Here is a 15,633-nt window from a genome sequence, read left to right on the forward strand (position 1 = left end):
TCGATACAAGAAGCGAGTAGAAGTTGAGTAGTATTTTGTGAGGTCTTTCAAATTAACTCATGACAAATAATCAGCTCGACAGAATGAAACGTTTTCATTTTTTTTCTTTTCAAATAAATATTTAATGTGATGCTTATGCCGAGCGTTTCGTTAGAACCCGGCCAGATATATGTAATTTGGTTTTGCATGAAGTTTTTTGCGCGCTTAAAATGAACGGAAAAAAATTATTAATTTGTTGCAATTCTACCTAATTATGTAAATTGTAACGATTAGTGTGTGCTATTTTGTGCTTAGTATTTATTTTTATTTCCTGTGGTCTTATCCTTCTTGCAATTTTGCAATACGCTCATTCTGATTTTCCTTGGCAGTTTACAAATCTTATGAAATGAGACGGCTAAACACAACATGTACTCTCCCACTCTCTCGGGCAAGCGATTTTTGTTCGTTTTAACTTTCTTGCTTCGCCTATTTCCAATAATAATTTATTCATGGCATTCCATTCGTCTGAATCCGTTTATTCAGTTATGCACGAGAATTTCTTTTTCTCTTGCTGCTCCATTCCGTTAAATAGTCACTCTGTGTGTGTGCTGTGTTTGTCGACATTATTGTTCCCGTGCGACACAGTACCTGTGCATAACATGCAATTTTCATTTTTTGTAATCACCGGTTTTAAACAGAAGAAGCAAAAGAAAAAAAAACTGTAACAAAACTTCAAAAAGTGTTCCTTCTTTTTACGAGCTCAATTAAAAACAACAACAACAGCACACACACACAGGCCTATGTTATAACATTCGCGTAGCTAAGCATTCATTTAACAACAACGAAAAAAGGACTTGCGCGAGCGCACGCCACTGAGAATGAAAGAGAAATACAAATCAAATTGATTCGTTGTGAAAAATGTTTTACGAGAGACCAAGAATTTGTTCGATACATTTGGAAATGTACAATTACCGAAAAAAGAAATGGAGAATTACATTCGAATCGATCGAAAAGAAAATGAAACTTATCGACAATGGGAAATTTTCCGGAAAAAATGAAAATGAATTAATCATAAGTGATAAAATAGCCATAAACTTTTCTTTTCAACTTCACCATCAGTTAATATGCCCTTAACTTTCGAAGTGTATTCATTTGTTGCGTATATGTGTACGCGTTTCGTTACAAATGCGCAGAGACAGTGGTGTCCCCATAGCGAAACACGCAAAGAAAAGTCAAAGTCATTAAAGTTTCTGTGTATGTTTTGGATTCGACTTGGCATGCCAATGCTTTAGGCGAGGGTTGACACTAGAGCTGCGCTCCGTTTCGGCTCTTCGTCTTTCTCTACCTACCTCCTCTCTCTTTCACTTTCTTTCTCCTGTGGCAAGAAAAAGGAAGCAAATCGAATTAGATGTGATCGTATATTATGGAACACATTAATTTGCTGTTGGCACATGGCTTTGAAAACAAAACGCCTACTGCCATAATTTGTGTGTTGTGCATCCTGTCCATTTGGTCAGGTATCGGGCAAATATTTTCAACGATAGCCCCAATAAATTGAAACCACGAAATTTGCATGTATTTTTCATTGACCATCGACATACACAGAGAGAGAGACAAACACAAACACACACATAAATACACCGATTATCGTTACGCCAACGTGCAAACTGCAATTTTAAATTTATTACGAAGCATTTGGGTCAAAGAAGCGCAAAAACAAAGTGCGCCGATTTGCAATTGCGATTCATTAGGTGCGCGCAGATTCATTAGCTTCCATGAAGATTTCTCACAACGTAAGACACAATTTCTATTGGTTGTGTGTTTTCATTTCGTTTGGCTATCACGAAAGGAAGAGCTTGTTTTCAGCAGCAGCGCAATGACAGAAAATGTTGAATGCTAATTCTTTCTAGACAACCATTAACACCATTAACGCATTGAATTTGCTTTATCGTCAGCGCCGATTTATTTTCTGTGCATCGCACTCTTTGTATCAGCAAAAAATTCAAATCGAATTTACATCTGCAGTCTGGGAGATAGGAAGAGGAGCAGAAAGAAAACAAATCGAACCACTTTTATTTTAATGAACGATGCATCGAGCAGATATGTAGATGAGAGAGAGAGAGAGAGAGAGAGAGAGAGAGAGAGAGAGAGAGAGAGAAAGAAAGAAGAAGGCATAACAAAGAAACAAATTAGAAATAAATTAAAACGAAGGTTTGAGAGAAAGAGCACAAAATCCAACAGAATCCAAACCAAACCAAACCGAATCGAAAAGGAATTGATAATTAATGCACATTTTTCAAGATCAAATGAATAAAACATGGAAATGCGTTTGGATCTTTGCACAGATAAAGTGTGCTCGCTCCTCCACACGAAATTATGCCGAGCGAAGCAAAAACCTTTAAAATAAACACCACCAAGAGACAAGCCGTGCACTTAAGCAAAGCATTAATTATTCATTTACAGTTTATTTAAATTACGAAATTCGTAGCCGTTTTGGTTTCGTGCATTTCATGAGCTACAATTAAATCCGTTTACGGGTCAAAAACAAAAACACTGAGTTGTACGATGATTGCGCGACTCTAGCCGCTGACCTCATACGAATCACTTCTTATTTTAACACACATTTTCGAGAGATAAAACTAAATGCTACAGAGAGAAAATTTTGAACAAAAAAGTGTATTTTAAAACAAGTGAGCCTGAAATGATGTGTATAACAATCAAAGAACCGCAATGGTCATCAGTCATTTTTTTTTTTTGGTAATACTATTTTTCTTCTTCCCAAAAACACATTTTCGTTTGATTCGATAGTAATTTGGCAGAAAGAATGAAGGAGAGCCCATTTTTTATCTGTTATGTTGCTTTTTTTTTTTTCTATTTCTGGGTTAGAATAAAGTCGTTCACAAGAAATTAGTTGAACACAGTATTATTGTCGCATTGAAATGGATTGAGCGAGAGACTGGGAGAAAACGAATGGGTCGTGTGTGAGAGAAGTAGAGAGGGAGGGCACGCGTGTTCATTTATGGTCAGTGTGCACCAGATGTAGTTAAGTGATTTTTTGGCCAACTGCTGCTGTGTGGTAATTCAGTGCAGTAATTAACTCAAATAGTCGAAATTTCGAACCACGGCCAATTTGAATTGTTAAGTCGAAATGCGGAAACAATTAGGTTATTAAAGATATGCTACCGACTCCACAGTACACCATTCTCTATAATATGTATACAACATATATTGTTGTCTTTCAATCTGTCTTTCGTATTCGAATACAGCGAATCAAAGAGGGATACAGAACAATTGATAATGATAACGCGGGAGGAAAGATAAATGAGCGCTTTGTGTATTTGCATGATTGTGCTACAATTTTGCGTTTCAACGCACATAAACTACCGTGAATTTAGCAAATCGAATTGCAATCGGACACACACACACATATACACACGAAATACGTAGTCAAAATGTGAACTCATTGCAAATGGTTGCATTTTCATTTTGCAAAATGCAATTAGCAATGGCAATATTGCATTTCAACAAATCCTTAAATTGAAACGCTGCCCTGCAAACCAATTTTTGAATAGAGATTTGAGATCGTTCTCAACATGTGTTGATCAACAATTTTGGTTCGGGTGAGTGCGTGTGTTGAACGAAAGACATTACGATATGAAAAATGATAAATGAATAGCCATTGAATTTAGGAACCGAAACAAATGATACGACTATTATTCTCAATAAAATTAGAAGAGCCACATACACATAATTAATTTGAATTTTTTTTTTATTTCATTTTAAACACCATGCGCGTAGGCCAATAAATTATCTGTTTCGAGGCAACGCCGGTTCGAAATGTACATCGTGACCAATGGTCGTCACACACACACAGAGAGAGAACATATTTCTTCTCTTTGATGCATTGGTTGACTTAATCCTAGGGGCTATTATCTCTCATCGCATACGCCAGAAATTCAAAATACACACCATGATTCGGCTATTCATATATTCATTTAAAGATGGAAGCCTCTAGACTTAATCGTATTTTCAATGTTTCCTCATTAACCATTATCCATTTTGCTTTCTATTTCGTTGGACAGTTTCTCGAATTGTCATCGTTTTTCAAACACACACACACACACACATAAAATGTCATTCCAATTCTTGTGGCCATCACCATTCTTTTTGTGAAAGTGGTTTCTTATTCTTCCTTTTCTTCCTCTATCGAATTTCGACTAATGCTTTCAAAATCGTCAAACCTGATATCAAAAACGTAAAACTGACGCGGTGCCACAGTCGTTTCTCATTCGCCTTTACAGATTTCCGAAAGGAATGAACGAAAAAGAGACCGAAAGCAGAAGAAGAATTCAAAAGAAACTAACGAAGAGAGAGAGAGAGAGAGAGAGAGAGAGACAGAGAGACAGAGAGAGAGAAAGAGAGAGAGAACGAATTTGTTTCTTGACAAAACGTCCGTTGGATGTACATATGTTTTTCGGGGTCATAATCTTGTCATTGCCTATTTAACCGCAGTGAAACCGCGGTTTTCCGATGGATATATGTGGTTATTATGCCGTAGTAGTCGCACACGGACAAACGTATGCGACACAAAGCGTAAAACGCAACAAACGACACTGATCGTTATTACCAAGCCGAAAATAATCTAAAATACATAATTTGATATGATGCGAGACGAGCTAGTACACCACAAAATGATTGATATGAGTGTGTATGTATGTCTGCGAATGAGAGAAACCGAAATCGACAACATACACACACCGAAAAATATGATAAAAACCAAAAATAACCGAAAAACTCCACCGACATATGACATAATTTTTTCTTTGATGGAGAGACAGGCAAACGCATCTCCGGACACACACACACACACAGAACAACAACAACAACAAAACTCAATGGGGGAATGCGATTAGGCCTTTTCATCCGGCGATGTCGACGGCAAAGCAAGCCGAACAGATGACAACATGACAAAATGCTACAATGATGTATAATTTCATTGAAAAATTCATTGTAATAATCATAATTGTATTTGTCATGTCGAAATTTTCTCTCTCAAGGATCGTTGAGACAAGAGAGAGCGACAAGCGGAAGATGAGAAAGGAGTAAACAAATTATGTGCACAGTGTGACAACAAGTCGAGGACCGCATGTTGGTTATGAATCAAACACATGAAGAAAAAAAAAACCGGCTGATTCTCCGTTTTGATTCGACATGCTTCAGTTCTGCTTTATGTGATTTGTCACTAAATTGGTATTTTTCGGTGGTTTGTTGTTTGTTTTTTCTTTTCGCTCTGAACATAACAAGCTGTGCACGTTCTTGGAAATAAATTTGATTCCATGTGTCTCCGCATTGGATGATCACAAATAATCATTTGCGTATTTAGTATCAATTTCGCATGCATTAAAAACCAGGGAGAGAGTGATCGCCCGTAGCGTTAAACGCACTTATTTACTGATTTCATTGGATTTTGAACGAGATAACATGATCTCATTATGCAAAATTGTCTTTCAACTAGTGAGTGGTTTAAAATGTCGAAGAGTCGACCTGTTTTAGTTTCTGGTCGTATCATTTTCACAATCAGCTCACAAACTGATTACACTTGGTCGATCCATACTTAGCGCCAATTACAATAGATTATGGCCATGTAATTATCGGTAACATGATCTATAAATCGATAACTTTGTCGTTGTTGTTGTGATCGTGATGCGCGTAAGTGAAACGAATGAGCATCAAACGTCACATCTCAACGCCCTTTCCTTCAATTATCGCTATTTGCCACAATCTACATATTACATTTCATCGTGGAAAACTATTTTCTTGTTTGAATCTCGACGCTGATTTTTGTTCAATCTTCGGTTCGTTTTTTTATTCTCTTCATTTCGTTCCTATACGTGTAAACACACATGACATTTAATCCAGTTAACAATTTCATCGATCAATACATACCTTCGTTTCAGGAACGAGGTAATAACAATAAATAAAATGCCAGCCAATTACCTCTCACCAGATTCGCTCTTTCATCGCACAAAATCGCGAGAAGCACGAGTGTTCAATCCCACAAAAAGAGAAAACAACGCGAGAGCTCCAAAAGTGTGTGTTTTTTCGACTGCGCCCAAAAAATGATTGATTTTTGTGTGGTTTATAATGAACAAGTATCTATTGAATGAAAAAAAAAAACAAACGAACGGCTATGACTATTACAACATCTATTGAAAAGAGAATTGTTCAATCCAATTGATCACTTGTTGGGTTATTGTATGCTGTATGGTTCTTTTTACTTTTATTGTTTCACGCAAGCAGTAAAAGAGCAACAGAGCAATTTTGTGCTTCAAGTGAGTACCATGTCTACCACGAGCTGCTTCCCACTTATCCCGTCTGCATACAAATTGAATATTATTGGAATACCAGCATCGCTTAAATATCGATGACAGACAACGCAGAAACAAATCGATGAAACAAGAACAACGAAATGAACGCGTGAATGAACAAAAAAAAAATGCCTTTTTTGCCTAATGACTTTTCAGTTTCAGCACATCAGATCGGAACAATGATTGAGTGAGACGAACAAAAAGTCGATAAATACAGTGACGATCAAAAGTTGAAAATGACAAAAAAATATTCTACAAATTATATATAATTATAGTGACCAAAATTGAAGTTTTCAACTGGCCGTTGGATTATAAATTTATATACACCGGCGGTCTCGAAAAGAACATGCCATTTCTGGTTTAGAGCGTTGAAACCAGACGTTATTTGGACAAGTTTTGAACGTTCAAAATTTTTGCCCAACAATTTTGAAACGAACATACCTCAGCCAAACGACGCATAATTTCAATATTCTAAACCAGAAGAGACGTGTACTTTTTGGGACCTTTTCAACGCTGCATAGAGCTTCGATATTCCATCAACAATTTAGAAGTTGAAATGATACATTTGATAATCGTTCCCAAACTTTTGATCGACACTGTAAATTTCATATGGTAAAAATGCTCAATGAATATATCGTACAGCATCGAAAATAATCTTCGACTATGAATCTGCTATTGCATGGTGCACGTTCCAAATGCGAAATCATTGGGCATATGTGGATTTTTATAAGTAAAATATTCGAGACGCGACGAAAAAATTATGGCAATGCGAAAGAAGTGAACAAAAACCGTCATTGCTGTAGAATTGAATAATGAAAAAAGCAGCGTGGCAAACAAAGACTGAAAGTGTCTGATTAGAAAACGAGCCCAATATTCCGGGTTGTCGAGAGTGACGAAAATGGAACGCGAACGTGAATATGAACGAACGGCAAAAAACCGCGAAACCGCAGAGAGAGAGAGAAAGAGAGAGAAAGAAAAAAAAGAGTCACATCGCACCTACCAGCCAATTTGATGGCAAGTAAACCAATGATAAAAGCTTTTAGTCTCGATAATATAGGCGCACACTCACGCAACGAATCATTTCCTCTCTCGCTTATTCGTTCAGTGTTCTCAACAAAAACAACAAACAACGAGCCCGGCGACAACGACGTCGACCGTTTAACTCATTTCGAAGAAAAATTAATAAATGGCAATTTAATCCTGTAATAGATTATCCTGGTTATTTGATTAAAGTCATAAACAAGCATTATCATTTTACAAAATATACGCCGGTTTCATGTAATGCACTGGCAATTTTGTGTTTTTGTCGCAAACGCTCATGTAGCACGCGCGCTCGCACTTCTGATAGGTCTTTCTTGCTCTAGTCATGCTCGGCTGTTGTGACAATGTGTCGCTGTTATGCAGAGCGTGTTTTTGTTTTGGACTGTGCGAGATATCTCGTTGGTAGGGAATGGAGAAAGAGAGAGAGAGAGAGAGAGAGAGAGAGAGAGAGAGAAAGAGAGAGAAAGAGAAAGAAGTTTTTGTGTGAAGCTCATAAATAGTATTAAACGTTTAATATTTGAATGTGTCTGCCACTCGTTTGTTGCCGGGAATAATCTTGAGCGCTGCAGATAGACACACTCGCTTGCATGCACACAAACAAAATTGTTGGAAATATTTCATTTTCAGTGCCGGATACTTTTCATCTAACCGGGGCGACTATTCCATTGAAATACATCATTAAACCACGTTCGGCCTCATGCAATATCATCTGACATGGTTTGGTAACGAAACTGTGAGTCGAGCGAGAGCACGGCGAAGAGCAGAGCCAATGAATTGGTGCAGTCGATGGCACCAGAGTTGCATGCGTTTAAAATATGTGCTCTCTGGTAACAAAATGTTTGCATTTTAATAATCGCATTATTTAAGCGAAATTTAAGAGACATACACACAACAAAAAAAACCTTCTTCTTTCTTTCCTTTATCATATCTCGTGAGTTAAGCTCGTGTGCAATAAACAATGTGTGCTCATTCTCTACACACACACACACACACACCTCTGTGGCTGTTTCTCCATTCTCGAGTTCACTCGTTTCGATGCACTTGCAATTTGGTACGCGAATTTAACATCAACTCTGTGAATACTTTGTATGCAAATCGCATAATTTTGCCTTCATCAAATGAACGTTTAAAATTCAGAGCAGAACTGAAGGGTATTAAGACAAATTTAAGGGAAAAAAAGCCAGACGAACACGCTTGCTCGCCAAACTGCTACAATGAAAGGTATACTGAGTCAGTATTACTAACTGCGAAGCTGCCTCAGTTCAGTTACTGGCCGATAAAAACATAATCGTCTGTAGAGTACACATTGATTATCTCGATGTTAGCTGTACTCAGGCAGCAATTCAATGATGCCGACTTTTGATTTCGGCCGCAGCAACAAAACATGTTCATTAAACCAAATTTCGTGCCGAAACTGAACCAAATTGCTGTCGATGCCCATATTATTGAAGTGAAACTGTGTAACAAAGTTATATTAGAGGTAAACAGACAATCTATACATTAGACGTTAATAGCTATTTGTCCTAGGACAGTGAAACATTTGCCCACCAGCCAATCGAGATTGGCCGAATTTCGGCTATGAAAATTGATTCGATATGTTACATTGATGAGGTCAATGAATTTATTTCGGTCGTGTATCATAAATTGCGCATCCGTTGAAAGCGAGAGAAATATCAATGTTTTTTTTTCTCTTGACCTACGATCAAATTCTCGCGTTTGCCCGCACTCGAACAACGTGAACAACTCCCGTTCTGTTCGTTGTAAAGGGGATGATGCCGTGCTAATCAATGTGTATCGTTGTTGTTGTTGTTGTTGCCACACGTTTGCATATACTACTACATCGGTGCACTGTTTTGTCGTTTGGTTGGCATGTGCCATATGCTTGGCTTTTTGGTAGTCAGCCGTATTTATAAGTGGGTCTCATAGCGGGTCAGGAATGCAAAAACTTCAAGCAGTATGCTTCAACACCTAAACAACACAAAAGGTAACGAAACTAAAGTCATCCAATTGAATAAGACATGCATCGATGCACTTTATAATGCGAGTTTCTATTAAAATGATAAACAATGGCCACGAAACGTGAACGTGAACGAGCTCTGTGCATATACATCGGCCGATGATAGCAAATATGGTGCACTTATGATGTTGGTTGGCTGGCTGGTTGGCGCTACTCTCGACTTGAAGTTTTGCAATTAAATTATGCGAAAACGATTTTGCGACAGTTTGAGCACGAAAACGAACGAGCTGAAGAGTACTGAGAGAATGAACGAACGTCTGTTGATTTACCACCGACAGCTCGAAATTGCTTTTCTGCGCATTCCATTCCAACGAGAAAGAGAAGAAAAAAACCGAGAGTGAATCAGAAATGAACTCGTGATTAAAATTAAACGAGATTGCAGATCATATGAAGAACAATTAATGTGTTTTAAGACCTATAAAAGTCACACATTTGCGTTCGATTTGATGATTTATACATGCATTGATATGCACATACCGATATATCTTTCGTGTCGAGAAATCGGAAGAGAGAAACGGAAAAAAAAAATGGCACGGAAATCGAGTCAGACAGACGACTGAATGAGTGTAGAAGAAGAAAAAAAAAACAAGAAAATGAAAGGCAATAACGAAACGATTTAAAATTTAATGCACATGTCATTTTGCGCCGGAACGGCGGAGGAAGCCAATGCTTGATGAAGAAGAAGAAAAAATTGATTCAGCAAAACAAAACACGAATGAGAGAAAAATAGAACAAGACGAAGTGCGAGACAACAACAACAACAAAAAATACCCAAACAAGATGTACCGCAAACGAGCAACTTGTGCAATGCCGGCGTCTGCATTGTGCATTGCAACATCTAATCGATGAGTAGGAGAAAAATTATCGACGCCTCGAAAATCAATTTGTTCCATTCAATTTATCTGAGAACGCCACGCTCTCAAGTTCACACAAACACACACACACACACACGCCTTTGGGGTTGTTTCAATCGATTTTTCGCGTGCAAGCAATTCAACCCTGTAGGTAGGTAGAAGAAAATCTAAAAACGTTGTTGAGGTTTCATAATAACTTTCACCATTCCGCTTGGATCATTAAATAACAGTTAAAATAGTTTTGCAATAAATGAAATGCCGGCGTTTGTGAAATGAAGCGCGCGAACGACTGTTCCTTTTCTTCATTCTTTCGTCTTTGTTTCGCGTCCACAGTCAGTCAGTCCGTCTCGTTTTCCCTCATTTACTCAATGAGCAATTCACTCGATTTACCTTCGATTATTTACGGCAACTGGAACAAAAGGTTTTCTGTCATTTAAACTGCAGTGAACAAATCAATCTTTCAAATCGAATACTTCAGCTATTTTAGTCCCATATGAAATACGGTCTTTGAATTTGAAAAAAAAACAATTCAGATGAACTTTCAAAATAAACAATTCAAATGGAAATGAGAGCGAATGAAAAAAGCCAAGAAGTTGAATGATCGATAGTACATTTGATTAAAAAGCATTTGCTTATTAATCCAGACTGCATGGTATTTATTTGCGATAAACTCCATCTCATTCTAAATTCTTCAGATTTTTTTTTCTTTTAAGACGTTTCTTTAGACGTTTCTTAAGACTTAATCTTTTTATGTCAATTTTATTTCACGAAAAAAAAAATATCGCAAAGTGTCGAAAAATGTGCAGCAATAAAACTTCTCCATACGTTTTGGCTCTTTGGTCAGTTGCTGATCTGCAAAATGCGATGTGTTGAACTGCAGAACACGAAACAAGCGGAACAGAAGACGAGTGCGTTTTATTTACACATATTTCAACACGTCCACCGTCCCACACTGAAGTATACTCTTGCGAAGCGTGCGATTTATGCACATTCAATACATGTGTTATTTATGACTCGTACAACATAACTAAACTCTTCGTGTGTATATATTTGTTGATAAATCCTTTGTCCAATTTAAGATAATTTTTTCCTTTCTGTTAGCTGTTGTTGTTATTCCTTTGTGCACGCGCTCATTCGCAAATGGTTTCCCTTGCAGATTTTTACTGTGTCGAAGCATATTTATCATTGTGTTGCACGATTTGTTCAACATGTAGGCAATTATTGACTGTGTTAACATGTTCAAAATGAAGCAAAAAAAAAAAAATGTGAAAATATATTGAAGAGGCGCAGAAAATATAACGTTGATAGGCAAAGTTCAAAACGATGATAAATCAGTTTTTAGCGATTAATTGAGCATTTGGCTATGAAAATTTCACACCAAAATAATGAAATTCCAAAGTTGAAATCGAAAAAAAAACTTTCAGTATTCACAGCATTTCGAAGTGAGAGCAAAAGCAGCAGAACTCGATCGAAAGTTGGGAACGTATTGGTTCGGATTTAATTTGTTCGCTTATCTGTTGCAGCATATATAATTGCCAAATGAAACAGTTGAACGAACTTAAATCCAGTTAAATGGTTGCGACATTCGTAATTTTGTCTGGAGACGGTCAATCAAATATAGCGATCTGGCGAATTTGAGCTGAAAACACAACTCAACCTCGTCTAATTCCGAAATGTGATTTTTCCATCGAAAATCGATTTCTACTTTTTTTCGTCGCTTCCGCTTTCTTCTTTGATTGCATCGAATTGAATGAGATTGATCAGGCTTTTGGGAAGAAAAATAGAAACTATTCTACTAAAATGTCGAATGGAGCAGCAGCAGCAGCAGAAGAAGAAGAAAATAGAAAAAAAGAGCCCGAACAACAACAGACTCTTTGCAAATGTAACTTGTGTGTCATACGAAATCAACGGAGGTGATTCTACACATCCGTTTCCATTTAGTACTAAAGAAATAGTTCGGTTGAGCCATGATTCGATCTTGCCATGTCTGGCGATGCAGCCAGATATAGCAAAAGTGTTGAAAAAGTGAAACGAAACAAAAAAAAAATATCGGCAAATACTGAGAAAGACAGAATTAGAAGAAGCAAGAGAGTGAGAGAAAAGTACAGAAACATTGAAAATAGGAAGTGTCCTTCGAAAAACTAAATCGTTACGGCTTTTTCAAGTCCAAGAATGAGCTAGTGATGCTGAAAACGAGCGCACAAATGTGTGCTATAGAGAGCTGTTGAGTTGCGGATAGAAAGAATCAAAAAACGACTGAGCATCGTATTAAATGTAAAAATGCTTGTTTCAGACAGATGTTGAAAGAGGGAATAGGAGAAAGAGCGGAACATACGATGGCCGTGATTCGTTCTTTAAATCAGCATGTCTAGTACCACACAAAATCGAACTAATTCGACATGTACGCTCCAGTGAAACAAATAATCTCGACGACGAGCGATGTGTGTGTTGATGTGTGTACGATAAAAGGAGGAGATAACGAGAGAGAGAGAGAGAGAGAAAGAGAGAGCGAGAAACGAAAAGGTGTCGATTTAAATTATTACTGCAAGCAATAACGCATTTTCGTGCTCGAAAAGTCTGGCAACCGTGAAATTGCTAAGACCAAGTGCATTTTTGCATGCTCAGCGACAGGATAGTGAAATTATGAGCGCTTCAGACACACTCACACACATACACATCGAGACAGAAAAGATGAGGGAAAAAAAAACACCGTTGCCAAACTAAAAAGCCAGTGTGAACGGAAAATAAAATGAAATAAAACTGGAAGTGATTGAGTAAAAGTTTTTCGGGGCGAGAAAAATGCGATATCTCGATGGTGACACTAAGCACAGGATTGCAGCAACGCCAAAATGTTAGTGGCGCGCTCGCAGAAGGTCAAACAAGTATTTTCTATCAATTCTGAACAAAAATCAGATAAACTCATCGACTAAAAGCTAATAGAGTTGTCGCTACATATTCTCTTATATATTATTCGATTTTTTCTCGTTGATTGTTCAATTCTACAATCTTGTTTTCTGTCAATGTGAGTGCGTTCATTGCACAAGTGGCTGCATTAAAGTGATAGAGTGAGAGACCAGACATGGAGAGTGAATGCGAGATTTCGCATGGTGCGAAAGCGTTTATCAATACTTCGTTAAGCTTGTGCAAAGTGTAATTTTTCACTTTCTCGCCACTCAAATGATAGCTGCATCATTGGAGGCTGGTCGACGGTGTTTGATGCACCTCTATAAAAGGTGAGAATGGAAGGCGCATTAATGGTCAATAAGGCAAAAGATAAATTTGTAGAATGAAACTCCCTTCGATGGGTATACAAGTGCACTTTAGCACTTTTGATGGCTTGACGCTTTCTTAATGCTTTCATTGGAGGCCGACGATGATGATGACAATGATAGGACACCAAAAGCGCATTCGCTTCACCCGAAAATTGACTGTATTTCTTTGTGATGACACTATCCACTGCAAAATGAGAGAAAACAATATTTATAACACATTCCTCAAACTATCAACAACAGTTTTCCGTTTTGCAGGCCCCCGTGCGTATTCCCGCATCGTATATTCGTTCCTCGCTACGTGAAAAATATCTTTTCGAATCCTAAAAAAACCAACAGCACATACACATTTTTCATTTGCTGTCATTTTGTGCAACAAAATATGAAAACTTTGTATTGCTAGCGTGTGTTCATGTCTAAGCAAACAATATGTATTCGGATGGAAGTGCACGGAAGCGCGCGCGCTTTCGCTTCCACTTGCATCTCGTCGTTGATGTTCTATATTTTGTCGCAGCTATGTAATGTTGCTGCAGTTTCAATGCGCTACTCCTCAAAAGTTCATATTTCAAATTGGATTTAAAAAGTTTTTGACAATAAAAGCATTTATTTGCGAATGGATTTCATTTTCAGTTTTGGACTGCTCTTGCTCAAGTACACATTTTTCACACAACGACAACGAAGACAAACAGGGAGTAATGGTTTTTCGTATGTGCTTGTACTTTTGGGAGAAAAAGTGAGTATATCACGCGACACCACCACTTTTTCTTCCATTTTCACTTCTTTTTTCTTTGTCAAATGCAACTTGATCAGATATTTTTGTTATATGCTCCCATGACTGAGACATGAGAACTTTTAAATTGACTAAAATTTTCTGATTCGCATTGACACTTGCCGCACAACCGATGCACTTTGTAAACAGAAAATCACCAGAGACAAAAAATGAACGAAACAGCCCACCCACAAAACAGATCAACAGCGAATAAAAAGTGTCAATTGATAGAGTTCGACATTTGTTGTTAATACGAAATTGCCAGCCAATACATCTGCAACGGGATCTTGAATGAAATTACAAATTGGCAAAGATGTTCATCGGCGACGATTTCGTTGTTGTGTGTGTGTTAGTGTATGAGTCAAATTTGGATTGATTTAATCAAATTGGAGCAAATTCGTTCGAGCATGCAAGCTTTCAAATGAAAATGATGATGTTTTCATTCACAAATTCACTATTTTTCGTGCAAAATCGTTGACCTAACGTTATCAAATATTTGCACATGAAATGGAAAACCGAAGCTTCGTGTGTTTTCTTCAATTCGAACATAATTATGGACGATTTGAACATTTAAAACGTTTGTTCGCTTGACACGTGTACATTTTAATTGGCCATTGACCTCCGAACATGAACTTAACACACCACAAATGAACAAACCGGTGGCACTACCACGACAAACCGTTTACCAAATTGAATGCAACACAAAGGAATGCTTCTTATGCATATTCCATGATATTGATTCCACTTTTCCGATCTCTTTGATTATCAAGTTTTCTTTACTGTCGCAAAAGCTGGCTTGACTTACTTGGCATGACTTTTCTACCAAATGTTTGGCGAACACAATCGAGGTCCGTATATATATATAAAAAACAAAAATACAAGAGATTTAATATACAATGTAATAATTCGGAAATATTATAATCTACTTGAAATCAAAGAACTTAAAAATTTAAGAAATAACATTTGAATTATTTTCTCAAACGAATTTTTATTCAATTTTCATCTTAACTTTTTTACCGATCATTAGCAAATGCCGGTACAGGTAATATATGTACAGATAATTTTCTTTACAAAATATGAAGCATACCATCTTTTTAAAAGACAATTCAACTTTATGGCGATACCTTGATGTGAATATTTTTACTTTCATTTTGGGCTTATTTCACAAAAAACGGTCAAATGTTCTTATACATAGAAATTTATACATTTTCTTAGAAATTACAAATTCAATCATGAATCATTCTAATTTTATTTTATATATTTTCAGTTTTCGTGGCAGCTTTTGGATTGGGATTTCTAAAGGTACCTTATTAAAATTTCAATTCAAATCGATTTA

General features: G+C 37.1%; 1 protein-coding gene across 5 annotated transcripts in view; it reads left to right on the plus strand.

The window, feature by feature from the left end:
• The window catches only part of LOC129576133 (protein slit), a 300,168-nt gene that overhangs the window by 107,748 nt on the left and 176,787 nt on the right, over window positions 1-15,633 (plus strand). For 4 of the 5 annotated variants that reach the window (XM_055460719.1, XM_055460723.1, XM_055460721.1 and 1 more), the window contains one exon: window positions 15,565-15,599. The exons of the other annotated variant lie outside the window; for it this stretch is intronic. The gene's annotated coding sequence lies outside the window, so the exon portion shown is untranslated. The remainder of the gene's footprint in view (window positions 1-15,564; window positions 15,600-15,633) is intronic. 5 annotated transcript variants of the gene reach the window in all.

The sequence above is a fragment of the Sitodiplosis mosellana genome, unplaced genomic scaffold (assembly GCF_009176505.1).
Source record: "Sitodiplosis mosellana isolate CC-2019 unplaced genomic scaffold, AAFC_SMos_1.0 Smas_scaffold_6181, whole genome shotgun sequence".
Classification (NCBI taxonomy): Eukaryota; Metazoa; Arthropoda; class Insecta; order Diptera; family Cecidomyiidae; genus Sitodiplosis; species Sitodiplosis mosellana.